The sequence below is a fragment of the Carassius auratus genome, unplaced genomic scaffold (assembly GCF_003368295.1).
Source record: "Carassius auratus strain Wakin unplaced genomic scaffold, ASM336829v1 scaf_tig00216014, whole genome shotgun sequence".
In the NCBI taxonomy this organism is placed as follows: Eukaryota; Metazoa; Chordata; class Actinopteri; order Cypriniformes; family Cyprinidae; genus Carassius; species Carassius auratus.
The window spans coordinates 1,048,041-1,063,791 of NW_020528362.1; the positions used below are offsets into that span (position 1 = coordinate 1,048,041).

A 15,751-nucleotide genomic window follows, 5' to 3' on the forward strand; every position below is an offset into this window, starting at 1 on the left:
GCAAGGAAGATAGTTATTCTTATTCTTCATCTGTAGTTTCATAAACCTCAAAATACTTCAACAAGAGCAAAAGATTCCCAGCAACATGTTCATGTCATTTTCATTCACTTCCCTTCTTAGAAAACCTGTTCCAATTCATATTGCTTTCACAAGTTCACATTTACTTATAATTGAATAAAGTTAAGCATATTTGGCGTGCTGTCGGGGAAGAGAGTCTTCATAACAGAATAAAAACAAACAAAACAATATATACACATAATCTTCTTCTAGTTCTTGTTCTCCATATTGAGAGTTAATCAAGCGCAGTACTGAGCTGATCATGTTTTGATGGATTTTGATGACCATGCTCCAGTTTTTGAAGTTGTGGCAAGTGTTTATGAGCAGAAATACTAATGTTGAGGATGTATTTTTATCTCTGTGAGGTATCTGTGTGGTACAATTATACTGTTTTGATCGGGCCTCGTGAAACTGGTCAGGCTCCTAATAACTGTTTACATCCTTTGTTTAAGGACTGCTCTCTAAAATGTATATAAACTAACATGTGTCTGCTTTATTAGACTGAATGACTGGAGCATCAAACAGAAATAAAGAAAACTGCTGAAGATTCAGAGTCTCCTGGTTTTACTTCTCACTTCTAAAAGTAAAATATTCAGATAATGTCAGAATATAATAACAGATACACTGTATTAATTATTCATTACATCGATCATTGTGTAAAAGCGGTTTAGTTGTCATTAATCGAGCCGCTGTAATTGTTGATGAGAGAATAACTCAGATAAGAGCGGGTCTTACATGAACAGAACTACATTAGAAGTCAGCTCATGATTTACTTGCTATTCTCTGATCTGTTCATAATCTGTGAGGCTTTGGCTGTGAATGAACAAAACAAAGCAGTGAGAGAACAATTACTGAACACTTTCTCTTTTCAATGAGAAAAACAGCTTTAACAGCTTTAATGCACTAAAAGAGTAAATATCTTCGAATGGGTCTGGTTTTCTTCCTATTTCTTCGTGTATTTGTGTGTAGAGTTTGTCTCCTCCCTCATCTCTTCTTGAAGTGTGAAAAGCAGGAAGTGTCTGATTTAGTTCAAACAGTCTGTTAATGTGTCAGTATGGGCTCCAGTGCACTGTCTCTCACACTCTGTGAGTATTTCATTATATTCTACACTATCTTCTGTTTTTAATACAGTATTCAGCTGAAGATTAATGCTTGTGCTGTGTGTAGGAGGGTCTATGAATCCACCGTCTCGCTGTTTATCATATTCTTTATTGTTCAGATTAATGTGATGATATGTTACGTGTGGATCAGATCAGAGTTTGAGAGAACATGTATTTATCTGTGCTGCTTGTGAAAGATGGAGGATCTGTGGACGTGTGCTTTTGCTTGGTTTTGTTATAATACACGTTCTTCATATTTCAGGTAGTTCAGTTAATTCAGATTTTGGTGTTGTATGATATTGTATCTTTAAATAGACTTTCCATCAGAGACATCAAGAGTTTGAGAACAGTGACCAAACACAAGTTTTCATCACTTTTAATTATTTCTGCCGCTCTTACTGAAAATTAATTGTCCACATTAACTAACTTCTGTTTTCTGAGACACTTTTTCTCTTATTTTTATGAACATGTTCCTCTAACACGTGACACTCAGAAAGTGTGTTCGGTCTTCATTCTGAACAACATATTTATTGTTTCTTAATATGCTTCATATACATACTCACCGCTGGTTCACTTTAACTGAACTGAGTTCGGTTCAGTTAAAATATACTTCATGTGAAAACACACTAAGTGTTCAGATTCTTTCACAGTCATTATTGTGTCACAATTAACCCTTTAGTGTTCCCGGTCAAAAAAGGCTGGCCTAATTAAAAGTTTTTGTGAAGCTCTTATTATGCTTTATTATCACAAAATACCAAAAGTTTCTTCAATTAGGTCAGAATTTGTTGTTTTTTATTTTTTGTGTATTTTTATTTTATTTTTTGGAACTGATTGATTAGGCGTCATTAATCTTATCTTATGCACTTGAGGTTTGGAGAGGAAATAACAACATTATTTGTGGATATTATTTTTCAGTAAGCAATAAAATATGACAATAATTTGCACTGTTTATCACACTATAGTGTGCTTTAGGCTAAGGCTGTGCGATATGGACAAAAAAACCTATCTCGATTTTTTGATAAATTTGGCAATTTCGATTTTAATCACGATTTTGACACACACAGGTATGCTTTACAGTCATAAATGCATTCAGTATAAATTTGAAACATATTTCCAAAAGAAAACCAATGAAAGCTTCATCAAAAAGTTAAAATGACTCTAGAACAGACTTAAGTCAAAATAATCACTAAGTAAAGGTGTCAAACAAAATCAAGACACATGGCAAAATATTATAATAAAAAATAAAATAAAACCAGTGTTCAGGAATTGTATTTTTATTCATTTTTTGCCATGCATTGGTCATAAAGCTCACTGTAGCGGTGGTGCCTCAGGTGTTATATGTTTTGCCCAATATATTTATTGCCCAAGGTTCACACGTACTCCATCTGCAGTGCATATACATTAAGTTATGTGTATGCAGTTCAGAAGCAGCAATGAGAGCGCATTATTGTAACGCGTTGCGAAAGCACATTAAAATAATGCACGAGCGCAAATCTGTCCGCTCGCACGCAGATTTCCTTTGCTCTGTTAACAAAACCAGACGAGCGTACTCAGATCACACACTGTATAAGGCTCAGATACACTCTGCATTACAACGTGTCTCCTCTCGCTCAACCTGTGTCCTGTGCACTCACAACTCTCTCTGTGCTCATGCACAAGATATTAAACCTTTCTGCACCTTTCTATTTATAACCTTTTCTGTTCTCATCTTTTACCGCGTGCAGTGTGAACGTCCTGTTCCGTTAACATGGGCTCGACAAAAAAAGGCTACACATCACAGACAGTGTGTGAACCTGGAGTTAGGCATATGCCCAGTCTGCTCTGTTCTCGCACCCCACTTAGGTGCACTGCATCCTGATTGCTTCAGATAACATACTGCGGGAGGTCGGGGCTGAGGAAAATCGTGCTATAAAGCAATTTAGAAATCGCACACTCAAATCGCGATTTTATTTTGATTTTGATTAATCACAGCCCTACTTTAGGCTCAGATCAACGATGTCTGCAATCGATCTTAAAAATAATGCAAAGTCTTTCCCAATTAAAAGAAAACAAACTTACAAACATATTGAATCTAATATTTGGTGATATTTGGTGATATAGAGCATAATGAGAGATTTATAAGCTAAAGCATTTTTGACCCGGAACACCAAAAGTGTAACATGGGACATTTTTTTACAAAAACATGTACAAAAAAAAAATGTTAAGTTTTTAACAAGGAGGGGAAAAGTGTGAGCAAAGTCAGTAAGTTTTATTTCATTGTAGCATCACAGTCCCGCCCACAGCCGGTTCCGGAAGTAAAAATTCAATACAATTTCTGCATTGACATTTGGGGTATAAGCCATAAAAAAACGTAACCATACATGGTAGACTGAAAACCAGCTACGGCTGTACTAAGCGATAGTATATGCTCATATGAACGCAAAAGGATCATGGGGCACTAACCTTGTTTTGAGGACTGAAGATCATTAATAAAATAATTAATTAAAAAATTAAATAAAATAAAAACCTGTGTTGCGTTTTTGCACGGTAGACATATAAGTTCAATCATGATCTCCTTGGCTGCCATGATGGCTTTTTTCAAGGAGGAAAACAAAAATGTTCAAAGGGGTGAAAACCACTTCAGATCGGGTCATGTAGTTGAGTGTAGCGTGTCCGAGGGTCAGCTTGTGGGTTTTGTAAGGGCCAGCATGAGGGACAAGACCTACACAGTTTTGGTGAGTTTTGCAGGGAGGTTGGTAACTTAGCTAGGCTACTGTAGCCTTCATATGGTATGAGTAATATCAAGCATTTTATAATGCCACTGTCAAAACAATATTTAGCCTAGGCATACCTTTTTGTGCATTTACTGAACATTTGTGTAATGGCAACGACATGTGTTGACGACTGAGCGGTGATTGCAGTCAGGTACAAAGCACTGCACCATGTTGCCGACGTTATCGTTAACCGCTTTCACACACGCACACAATATATAAAATACACGATGATAAATATAAAAATCAATACACAATACCTATATAAAACACTATTTATTTACACGATTAATACCAAAATAACTGTGCTATTACTGCACATTCACTATATAAAATAAAATTCACTGGAGGAAAAAGTTTGCGTGGCCATCGTCAGATTTGAAGTCGCTCAAAAGGCTCGTTCGCGGTTGTGGCTTCAGTCGCGGTGGTTTATGGGATGAGTAGTTCCTTCGCTCGAAATGAAAATATGTCTTGTACCTTTGACTTTTTTTTGGATTTTCTCTTAATTTATTTCACTCGAAATGATACATTGTATGCTTATGAGTTCAGCCGTAGCTGGTTATCCTCAGACATGCTCTAAAACTCTTTAGATACGGATTTTTCCGAAAGTCAATGGGAGAAATTAATGGGAAATTTACTTCCGGCACCCAAGCTTTCTCGGATTGTGGGCGGGACTGTGATGCCCTATAACATTAACTTACATATTTGAAAAAAAAAAAAAAAAGATCTCCGAATGTCCTGTACACAAGATGAGGGAGGAGTTGATGTTTTCAGAGTCAAACAGGAAGTGAGGCTGTGTCTCAAACACTTTGACCTGATGTGGTTTGGTCTTCTGTTCCAGTGAAGAGTCAGTGATGAGAAACAATCATCACATTAATGTTCATATCTGCTTGTAATGTGTGTTTACAAGTGTGCAACTGTTTTACTACATACATTATATTTATATTTATTACACGGCTCTGTGGAATACTTGATTCTGATTGGTCATTTATCTCTGGATAACAACATGTAGAAGCTAATAACAGCGGCTCATCCGGGTTACTGCAGTCAGCGGACTCGCTCTCGTTTCATACAAACCCAGCTGCTGCCATATTTTGCTACGATTGTTTTGTACACTGTAATGGATTATAAGAGAACTAACAAGCGGTTTTAAAACATTTTTGTCTTAATTATTTTATTGCCTTAATTATTTTGTGGTGTAATGTTGTGTAATCCGTGATTTGACTGAATCGTTTCCCTTAAATTTCGGTTTGGTTTGAATTTGCCGCTTGCTCTTTAACTGCTGTCTTCATGGATATTTCAATTCAAATCAATATTTCGCATATAATTATTTATTTATGTGTCAAGTAGCCGTGTAATAAGCTTCTCGTCGGGGTTGTGTGTGTGTGTGTCTAATGATATAGTACTTTTTTGTCTAATGGACTGGTAATTATTTTTTTATTTTGTCTTATCTCTTTTAATTGGTTAAATCAAATAAACTGATGGACAATAATCAATCATTTGTGTTCTATATTTTTTTCCTAATGGCAGTTTTATTAGTGGTTTATACTCTTTTTCTTATTTTGATCACTGAATAGGGCAGATAATATATTTTATCATTTCAATACTAATAAATCAATTAGCACTGCCTTTTTCACATAGTTTATTTTTTTTCATTGTATTATTATTTCAAATCACATATTTGTTGTCTTCATGTTTCATCAGTCTAAACCTTCTGTTTTTTATTCAGCTTAGCTTTGATAGCTGATAGTTTGCTAGAAGGGAAACATCGCACATCAATATTGTGTTATTTCTGTCTTCTGAACAACAATTAATTACTGTATTTGACTTTCTGCACGAGAACACACTCCAGCTTCCAGTGTGAATGAAATATAAACTGCATGAGAGTGTTTAGTGCTCCATAATGTTCACATCGGCTCATTTCTGACACAATTAAGACATTCAGAAACTATTTTGTCTCTTTAAATTTAAATCTAGACTTTTACACTGTCTCTTGAAAACCTCGAGCTGAACACACTTGACTGAAAACATGTGTGAGACAAATGTAGATTTTAATAAAAGTATGTGGAGTGGAGGGACAGGTTGAGTGTATTCTAGACCCATGCTGTGATGACATTGTGTGTGTTAAATGATGGAGAATATCCTCCATCGGTTCTCATGGAGCATCAAAACAGAGAAACACTTTCAGCTGAAACTCTAGACATGTTTCTGTGATCTGCATTGTGTTGAACCAATGGAAATGATTCATATCTGTTTCTTCTGTGTTTAGTGCTGATGTCCTTCATCCACTCTGGACTCACTCAAGGTATTGTGCTCTACTGATTTACATTTGATTTATTAAATATGAATAGTGTTGTAGTAGTTTATTTGTCTACATGGATCACATGAGGATCACACATTTGTCTCTTTGCTGATAATTCATCTCCATATTTTGCTGTTGTTCATCTTCACTCAGCATCATTTATATGTGTAAAATGTAATTCATTTACTCAAACAGTACACTGACTGAACTGCTGTGAAGAGAGAACTGAAGATGAACACAGAGCCGAGCCTCGATGTAATGGCGTCATTGGCGATGATTGCCCTTGATTCAAGCCTTCAGTTTACCCGCGCTCATAACACTAGCACATAATCAGTCCAGAATCAATCACCAAAATAATCAGTTCAGTTCAGACGCTCTGTGTGTCGGTCTGATTCACGCTGAATCACACATGTGCAGTATCATCAGCTCCTCGGTTCTCGAATCAGACGCGTCTGACAGAAACGGTTCTTCACTCGAGAACGAGTCATTATCTGGCTCGGCTCGGTGTTCATCTTCAGTTCTCTATGAGTGAATGCTAGATTTTACATAAAAAAATAATAATAACAAATAAATATAGAAAAATAAAATAAATAAATAATAATAAAATAAATATGTAAATATACAGTATATATATATAAGAAAAGAAAAGAAAAGGAAAAAGAAATGAAGTTCCAACATCGAAGAGTACGAAGCATATCCTTAAATTCTTTTTTAAAAGCAATTTTTATAAAAATTATGAAGGGGCCCCTGGCCCCAAAAAGTTGGAGGTTCCCTGTCCTAAACCAGCAGCACATCAGGTTCAGATCTCGTGTACTAACTAAACTTAATGATGTTCATTCAATACAGTGTTAGTTGAAGGAGTCTGACAACAGAACCTAGAAGATAGATCAACTTTACCATTTTCTCTGAAGATTATTATCATAATGATCTCTAAAATAAATGCTTTATTGAAACCTCTGACTGAAAACAGCGCCACCTAACGACCAGAACAAGAACTGTTCAATAATGTTTTAAGATAATATAGTGGAGGACGCATAGATGGATACTTCTCATCACAATCTCTGCTGTTAATTCAGCTTCAGCAAGAAACTCATTCAATAATGTTTTAATAACTTTCTCAGTTCAAAATACAGCTGAATTGACAAAACAAAATGAATAAATAAAAACGAATAAAAACATTTTATTACAACTTTTATCATAAGATAGTAAATTTTAACCATGTTTGCATCACTATCAACTACATGAAGTCAGATATTCAGAGTTTATTTTCTTCTGTTCACAGATTCACCCAGATCTACTCTGACTGTGACTCCAGACAATACAGTATTCACTGGAGAGAGAGTGATTCTGACGTGTGTGATTGAGTCTAACAGAGACTGGAGTCAGAGGAATGGCCTGACATTTGACCGGATATATGACTGGACACCTGAGTGGAGATATGAGTGGTGGAAAGACAGTGTAATATTACAGTCATCTGAGCATCTCACTGTAGACAGAAACACTCTCACTATTGAAGGATCTGAATCATCTGATGAGGGTCAGTACACGTGTAGAGGACACATAGAAGGATACCTCTCAACACAATCAAGCTCTGTTTCTCTCTCAGTGAAGGGTGAGTTTAATATCATTATCTTCATAAACTCTCTCTACTACATGAGAATAAGATTCAGTTGTGACAATGGATCTAGAAGCTCCTGAAGTTCTCAGCATAACATATAAAACACTGTTAAATTAAAGTGAGCAGACAATAACAGACTTGTTGACAGTAAGTGTCATGATTGTTTGAGAATCAGATTAAACCTGCAGTGAATCAGACGAGGAGAGACATCAGTCTCCTCTCCACATCTCTCCTCTTTAACATCAGTGTCACACAAAGAGTGTAAGAGTGTCATTCTAGAAACTGACTCAGAGATCCTCCAGGATCATCACAGATCAGTGGAGATTGTAACGCTTGTTGATTCATGGCAGAAGAAATCAATGAGAGGAAAGTCAGGCAGCTCAGTTAGATCAGAAATGTCCAGAAAGTCTTCGATGGTCCTCGAGTGAATGAGTTTCTTGCTGAAGCTGAATTAATACGACTAGATCTATCAATGCTCTGCTGTTTCTGTAACGTGGCTGTTTCACTAAAACATAATGTTGGATCCAAGAGCAGTTTAAAACTGATTTAAACAAGACAACAGTAAATCCAGCAATGAACAAGAGAAACCAAATACAGGAACTGAAACAAATGTGCAGCACACATCCATACCAGACACTAAAGAAGAGAAACACTGGATCATATAGACAAGAAGAGACAGGTGTAGACAATGAGTCGCCATGGGAACAGAGGAGGGTAACTATGGAAACAAACAAGGTAGGCAAGGCAACAAGGGAAACAGGAAGTGAACACAGAAACAATGAGATAAACACTTCAAAATAAAAGTCCTTAAACACAAAAACAGAAACACAAGAGCATCATCATGTCAGTATCATGGATAGAAACAGTGAATCATTTATAGATTAAACAGACGTTTAATTTAATTTAGTATCAAATATGATGCACAAAATATAATGAACCCAGAAGGACATACACTTGAGCTTCCATGTTTATTCATTTATTTCTAATCAATTAAATAGTATACATTAGGTAACAAAATGCAATATTTAAAACACATTATATGTCTGTATTCAGAGTGAAAGCATATGTTTCTAATATAAAACTGTATTATTTGGTGAATCCTCAATATTTCTATTCTGGTGTCTCTATTGTGCTCTTCATGAGAGAGAAGCACCAAACCAAAGCCTTTTCAACTTCATTCCTGATATAACACCACATTTACATTTTAATGAACATTTATTTTTGTTAACTGTTTCTATGCCTTAGATACAATAATTAAATATAAAACTTGTCATTTTAACTCTGTTTCAGTCTTGTTTGGAGTATATAGTGAGATCAGTGTCATGTGTTGAAGTGAATGGTGACATGAGTGTATCGTTACACACCTAATGATTACTTTAGTCACAGAGTTCAATAGAGATGAGTTTAGTCCTGAAGTCAGAGAGAGTGAAGTGACTTCCAGATGATGATGTTAAATGAGTTGCTGAAGTCTTCAGATCGTCTGCTGAAGTTGATGGAGATTCAGTGTCTCCTCATATGAGGTTGTAGTTGGAGGTGTTCAGCTCTCCTTCAGCAGGAGCTTCATTCTGCTTTCTATGACGAGTCAGAGGTGTTTGTCTGAGGACGAGACGGAGCCAGAGCCTCCAGAAAACACTGAGAGCACAAAACTGACCACAGGAACAAACCACAACATGACAGATGTTATCAAATATGTGATAATAATTGAACTGTATAATTGTGTAAACCATTTACAATATATATATATATATATATATATATATATATATATATATATATATATATATATATATATATATATATTACTGTAAGTGTTGTTTGAGTCACTTTTTTTTTGTAACACATTTACAAAATAATTATGTACTCTGAACTGCTGTTTGAGTCACTTCATGTTCTTGTCTTTCTTCACAGATTTACCCAGATCTACTCTGACTGTGACTCCAGACAATACAGTATTCACTGGAGAGACGGTCAATCTGAAGTGTGTGATTGAGTCTGATCACAGAGACTGGAGATATGAGTGGAATAAAGACAGTGTAAAGTTACAGTCGTCTGATCATTACACTGTAAACACAGACACTCTCACTATCAGAGCAGTAACTACATCTGATGAGGGTCTGTACTGGTGTAGAGGACACATAGATGGAAGATCAGTCTCATCACAATCAAGCTCTGCTGTTTCTCTCTCTGTGACGGGTGAGTTTAATATCATTGTCCTCATAAACTCTCTCTACTGTCACACATCAAGTTTTATTCATTTATTTATTTATTTTTTGAGAATGCATCTCTCTGCTTATGAAATTCATCACAGTATTTTGTTCAATAGTTTAGTTTATTAGACTTAATATGACATGATAAGACCAAATTATGCAACAATAGACTATTTAAATTGTCAAATGATATCAGCACACTGCAAGTTTATCCCAGCACACTTTTTACACTCTTAAATTATGTAAATGTTGTACAGTCTGCAGTTGTATGAAACAAAGAGATGTAGACCGGATAGTCATTTAATTAATTCAAGAAGTCATTTAATATTAATTTAATTCTTATCTGACTTCATTTTATTATTAATTCAAATTTAGGTTAGAAATGCCAATTATTATTGATCATTCATAGTGTAATCGTATTAATCTTATTCATATAGCACTATGAGTCTCGTACCAAATGGATATATAATGAATCTCATACTCACAAACTCGTCATTAGACAGAGGCGACTGATTAATATTCTTGAAGGCCGTACATAGAATATATTGTTCTAGAATATATTATTTATTCCCCATAGATCTGAGCACACTGAAGGTAACACTATCTAACCAGAGGTCATGACTACTACCATACAACCTTTTTGACCAACTTAACTTCCTCTAATGGTAACTTTATATAATCATGCTGATGTACACTTAGTCAGAATAATATCACAATAATCAGAGGTTAAGGCTCACATAATTTAGATTGGTCAACAACACTGTTGTTCTGAACGGAAAAACCTTTACAGTCTAAGTATACATGACTAATGCCGATGTGTTAGTCTGAGCTCTAAAACATCATTTCAGTCTGTTACTAACCTGAGTGTAGATTTGTGTTGTTAACGTAATCTACTAGACTCAGTGAAGCAGAATAAAGTCAAATGTACCAGTTTATCATCAGTAAGTTAAATATGTAGAATGCCAATTATATAGTCAATTCAGAGATATAAAATAAAATCAATACAAAACATCAAATTCTCAAAGATGAATCTGAGAGTAAAAGACTTTATAAAAATACATGGAGTATAGACTCACTCCACACTACAGGCTCAGAATCACGCTGATCTTCTTGCAATATTTCCTTAAATACTCAGACCAGGAAATAACAATTGGAATTTGCATTGATCGAGGCCTTGACATGGAGAGTTTACACCTTTTTGGGGGCAGATGGTAATTTGGAGGCACGTGCACACAAAGACATCATACGGGGCTTGAGAACCTGCCCTTTTTCTTCCTCTTAAGTGCCCTTTTTTTCTGGGGAGCTTTTTTTTAAATAAATTAATATATGTATTATGTCTGTGTAGCCTATCTGTTTGAGCACAGCTTTTCTTGTCAAACAAAAAAATAAAAATAAATAAATAATAGAAATATCAGGTCGGGTCGGAAATTGTTAAAAGCACATCAGTGTAGCACACATTGATAATCGCATCACAGACAGACAGAGAGCTGCAGAAGTGAAGCCCTCCCTCCTTTCCCAGATGTGTTTGTCTTGGTGTGGATGTGAGTGCTGATGAACAAAAGACCTCTACCTCGAATTTACAGCTAATTATCCAATTATGGCAAATATGGGCAAAGCAAGGCAAGTTTATTTAGACATTTAGTAAGCAATGGTAATTCAAAGTAGTTTACATAAAAGAAAGTAAGATAATCATGATGAAAAATAATAACAAAAAATAAAAACAATAAATTTTAAAACTTTGGAAATTATTTACAAATTTACTTATTTAAAATGAATTTAAAACATTTTAAAATAGAAAATGATTTTACATGAAATACAGTGAATACGTAAAATACAGTGCAATCAGTTCGGACATAGCACAGTGTGTTGTGTATTTTTGTCTGCCATGCATCTGAGGAATCACGCAGTCTCTGGGTTTTGTTTCCAGAAGATAGACTTTATTTCAGAGAGAAGCAAAGCCGAGATATTCTCTGTGAGAAGATCTCCCGAATGCTATGTAGCATCTCAGTATATACCCTATACAGGGCGTTTCCAAATAGTCAAGACTTTTCCTTATGTTTGCAATTTTAATACCTCCCTGGAGAGGAGAGGCCCCCTGCTTGATTTATTCTAAAGAAAGGCCCTGTATGTCTGACCATATGTTTCTCATCAGTTCTGTACATTCCAGCACGTAGGCAACTTTCTTTCTATCCTTTACCTATAGGATTATAATGGAGAAACAACTAGCAACAAAAATGGCTAGATTCACATTGATTATTCTTGATTGATTAAAATCTTATTAATAAAAATCTTCCACAAAGTCAGAGAGAGTGAAGTGACTTCCAGATGATGATGTTAAATGAGTTGCTGAAGTCTTCAGATCGTCTGCTGAAGTTGATGGAGATTCAGTGTCTCCTCATATGAGGTTGTAGTTGGAGGTGTTCAGCTCTCCTTCAGCAGGAGCTTCATTCTGCTTTCTATGACGAGTCAGAGGTGTTTGTCTGAGGACGAGACGGAGCCAGAGCCTCCAGAAAACACTGAGAGCACAAAACTGACCACAGGAACAAACCACAACATGACAGAGCCTATGTAATATTCATAATGTAAAAGTATATTATACTGTACATATGTGTATACTGTTTTTTTTAGCTGTTTGAGTCACTCTATGTTTTTATCTTAACAGACTTACCCAAACCTGAACTGACTGTGACTCCAGACAGACCTGTCTTCACTGGAGAGACGGTCAATCTGACGTGTGTGATTGAGTCTTACACTGACTGGAGATATGATTGGTATAAAGACAGTGTAAAGTTACAGTCGTCTGATCGTTACACTGTAAACACAGACACTCTCACTATCAGAGCAGTAACTACATCTGATGAGGGTCAGTACACGTGTAGAGGACAGAGAGATAAAAGACCAAACTCATCACAGGAGAGTGAACGAATAAATCTCGCTGTTAATGGTGAGTAAATACAATAAAAGCTTACATTTACATTTAGGAGTGTAACTGCCATTAAAAAGAAAAGAGATGCTCCCATTTTTCAAAACGCTTATAAATCATACAGAATGAGTTTTATTGAGAAAGTAAAAATGCACAAAGTTTTCTGTGAGGGTTAGGGTTAGGTGTAGGTTTGGTGTAGGGCGATAGAATATACAGTTTCTACAGAATAAAAACCATTACACCTATGCGAGGAACCCACTTTTGCTGTGTGTGTGTGTGTGTGCGTGCGTGTGTGCGTGCGTTTGTGTGTGTGTGTGTGTGATGTGAGAGAGAAATGCGCCTTTTACCCAATTTAAATTAACATGAACTCTATTTATAAACTTTTCTTTTTTCTTTGTGTGTGTGTGAATTACACTGTCAATGATCTTTTATACTCTGTAACTTATAGAAATTTTGTACAGGGCTACATATATATATATATATATATATATATATATATATATATATATATATATATATATATATATATATATATATAGAGAGAGAGAGAGAGAGAGAGAGAGAGAGAGAGAGAGAGAGAGAGAGAGAGAATTTGAATTTTAACATCCTTTATTACAAATATAATTTACCACACAATTACATTACAACATACATTTATAAAAATAAAAAAAAAACTCACAAACGTGTAAAAACCAAATCACCTTCGAAAACAGAGCACAAAGCTTCATTGTAACACCAAATTTCCTCAAAAGCAGCAAGATCATCCATATGTTTATAGTATCTAAAATCTATCAGTATTCTTGCTTGTACCATGTTTGAAAACAATGTAACCACATTCGGTTCCAAATTTTGTTCCATCTTTTTCTTTCTACTTACATAGATGGCCAGTTTTGCCTGGCCTAAAATAAAATTCAGCAATTGACAAATAAACCTTTTCTTCCTTACATATTTACAACCAAAAATAAATAGCACCATAGAAAAAGATTCATTACAATTCTTAAAAATACTACCTAAACACAAAAATAAAGATTCCAATCTAGCACAATTCACAAATGTATGAAAGATGGTCTCTCTCTCAGTGCAAAAAGGACAACCAGCATCAATCTCAGGATTTATGATTGAAGTAAAAGCATTGACAGCGACAGCACCGTGAAGAATTCTCCACTGCAAATCACCTGTTTTTTTGGTCAACGGTGGTTTATATAGTGCTCTCCACTCAGGCTTCTTATCCATATTCAACTTAAAAAAAGCACGCCATGGAGTATCAGTTCTCTCATTTAACATTTTTTTGTTAAAATTAATTACACAACATTTATACAGAACTTTCCCAGTGCATGAAAATAAATCTACACACATGGAATCAACAACTTCAAAAAAGACACCGGAAAACCCTTCTAAATTCAAAGAAAAAAACAAACAAGGAAAAGAGTCTTTAGGATTTGGGTTGCAGAGGCCATCGCCATACTCAGTCAGCAGAGTCCTTTCTGTTGCATTAAGAGTTGTTGACCATTTCTCTAAAAGCTTTGCAATCAGACGCGTTGATCTAAATCCCAAACGTTGAGCCGTTCCCTCCTCATTCTTAAAATCAGGTCCAGCTATTTCCAATAGCTGTCCCAATTTGATGACTTTACTATTAATGAGTGCCTTGCTAAATCCTGGGAAAAGTCCACTGACAGACAAATCCAGATGTGCTCCACACATTAGAGGTTCTTCCAGTAGCCAATGAAGAGATGGTGGACCTTCTGCTTTTTAAAAAAAGAAAAGACTCCAAACTTTAAAAATATTTCTATAAAACACTGGCAGGCTAGAAGTATTCAGTTTCAATGGATCCATTAGAAAAAGAGTTCTATCCAGTCCTAAACCCTCAAGGTTTTGTAAAATTACGTATGTAACAGCACACCATTTAAAATCAACGGAACCAACTAGTAGTTTCTGTACAAACTGCAAACGAAAGGTTGCTATCCTACTTTGAAGGTGTATTAACCCATGTCCACCCTCTTCTTTTGGCAAGAATAGCACATTCTGTGGGACCCAATGCAATTTATCCCAGAAAAAATCTATCAAAATAGCCTGGATTTTGGTTAACAGTTGTGAGGGAGGGTCAACACAGGCAAACCTGTGCCACAATGAAGATGCAACCAAATTATTAATAATTAAAATACGACCTCTGTACGACATCTTCGGCACTAAACATTTCCATTTATTTAGACGACCTTTAACTTTTTCAATGACTCCTTCCCAATTTTTCTGTACTGTAGACTCATCACCCAAAAACACTCCCAAGTATTTAAAACCAAATTTTCCCCAACTTAACCCTTCGGGAAGTTCTGGCTTCCCATCTGCCCACTTACCTAACAATAAAGACTCACTTTTACCCCAGTTTATTCTTGCAGAAGATAAACCTTTAAATGTTCTAAGTAATCTTAACAGGACCTGAATATCACTTTGCCTGGTAATCATAACTATTACATCATCAGCATATGCTGACAATATAAGATTTTTCTTACAGTTTGGCAAACATATACCATGGAGTTTGGCTCTTATTTGCTGTAAGAGTGGTTCTATTGCCAAAGAATAAAGCATACCAGACAACGAACACCCCTGTCTAATACCTCTATGAACACTAAAAGGAGCACATAAACCACCGTTCACCTTAAGAATACTCTCCACGTCACTATAAAGAACTTTAATACAATTTATAAAATTCTGACAAAACCCAAAAGCCTCTAAAACCCTCCACAAGTAGCAATGCTCAACACGATCAAAAGCTTTCTCTTGGTCTAAAGAGATTAAC

General features: G+C 35.5%; 1 protein-coding gene and 1 long non-coding RNA gene across 2 annotated transcripts in view; both read left to right on the forward strand.

Annotated features, from left to right (window-relative positions):
* The window catches only part of LOC113096652 (Fc receptor-like protein 5), a 223,646-nt gene that overhangs the window by 95,017 nt on the left and 112,878 nt on the right, over positions 1 to 15,751 (forward strand). The window lies entirely within an intron of this gene.
* On the forward strand, positions 1,028 to 9,772 carry LOC113096671 (uncharacterized). The gene is made up of 3 exons (XR_003288561.1): positions 1,028 to 1,142; positions 6,177 to 6,212; positions 9,736 to 9,772. It is a non-coding gene; the product is annotated as an uncharacterized LOC113096671 (long non-coding RNA).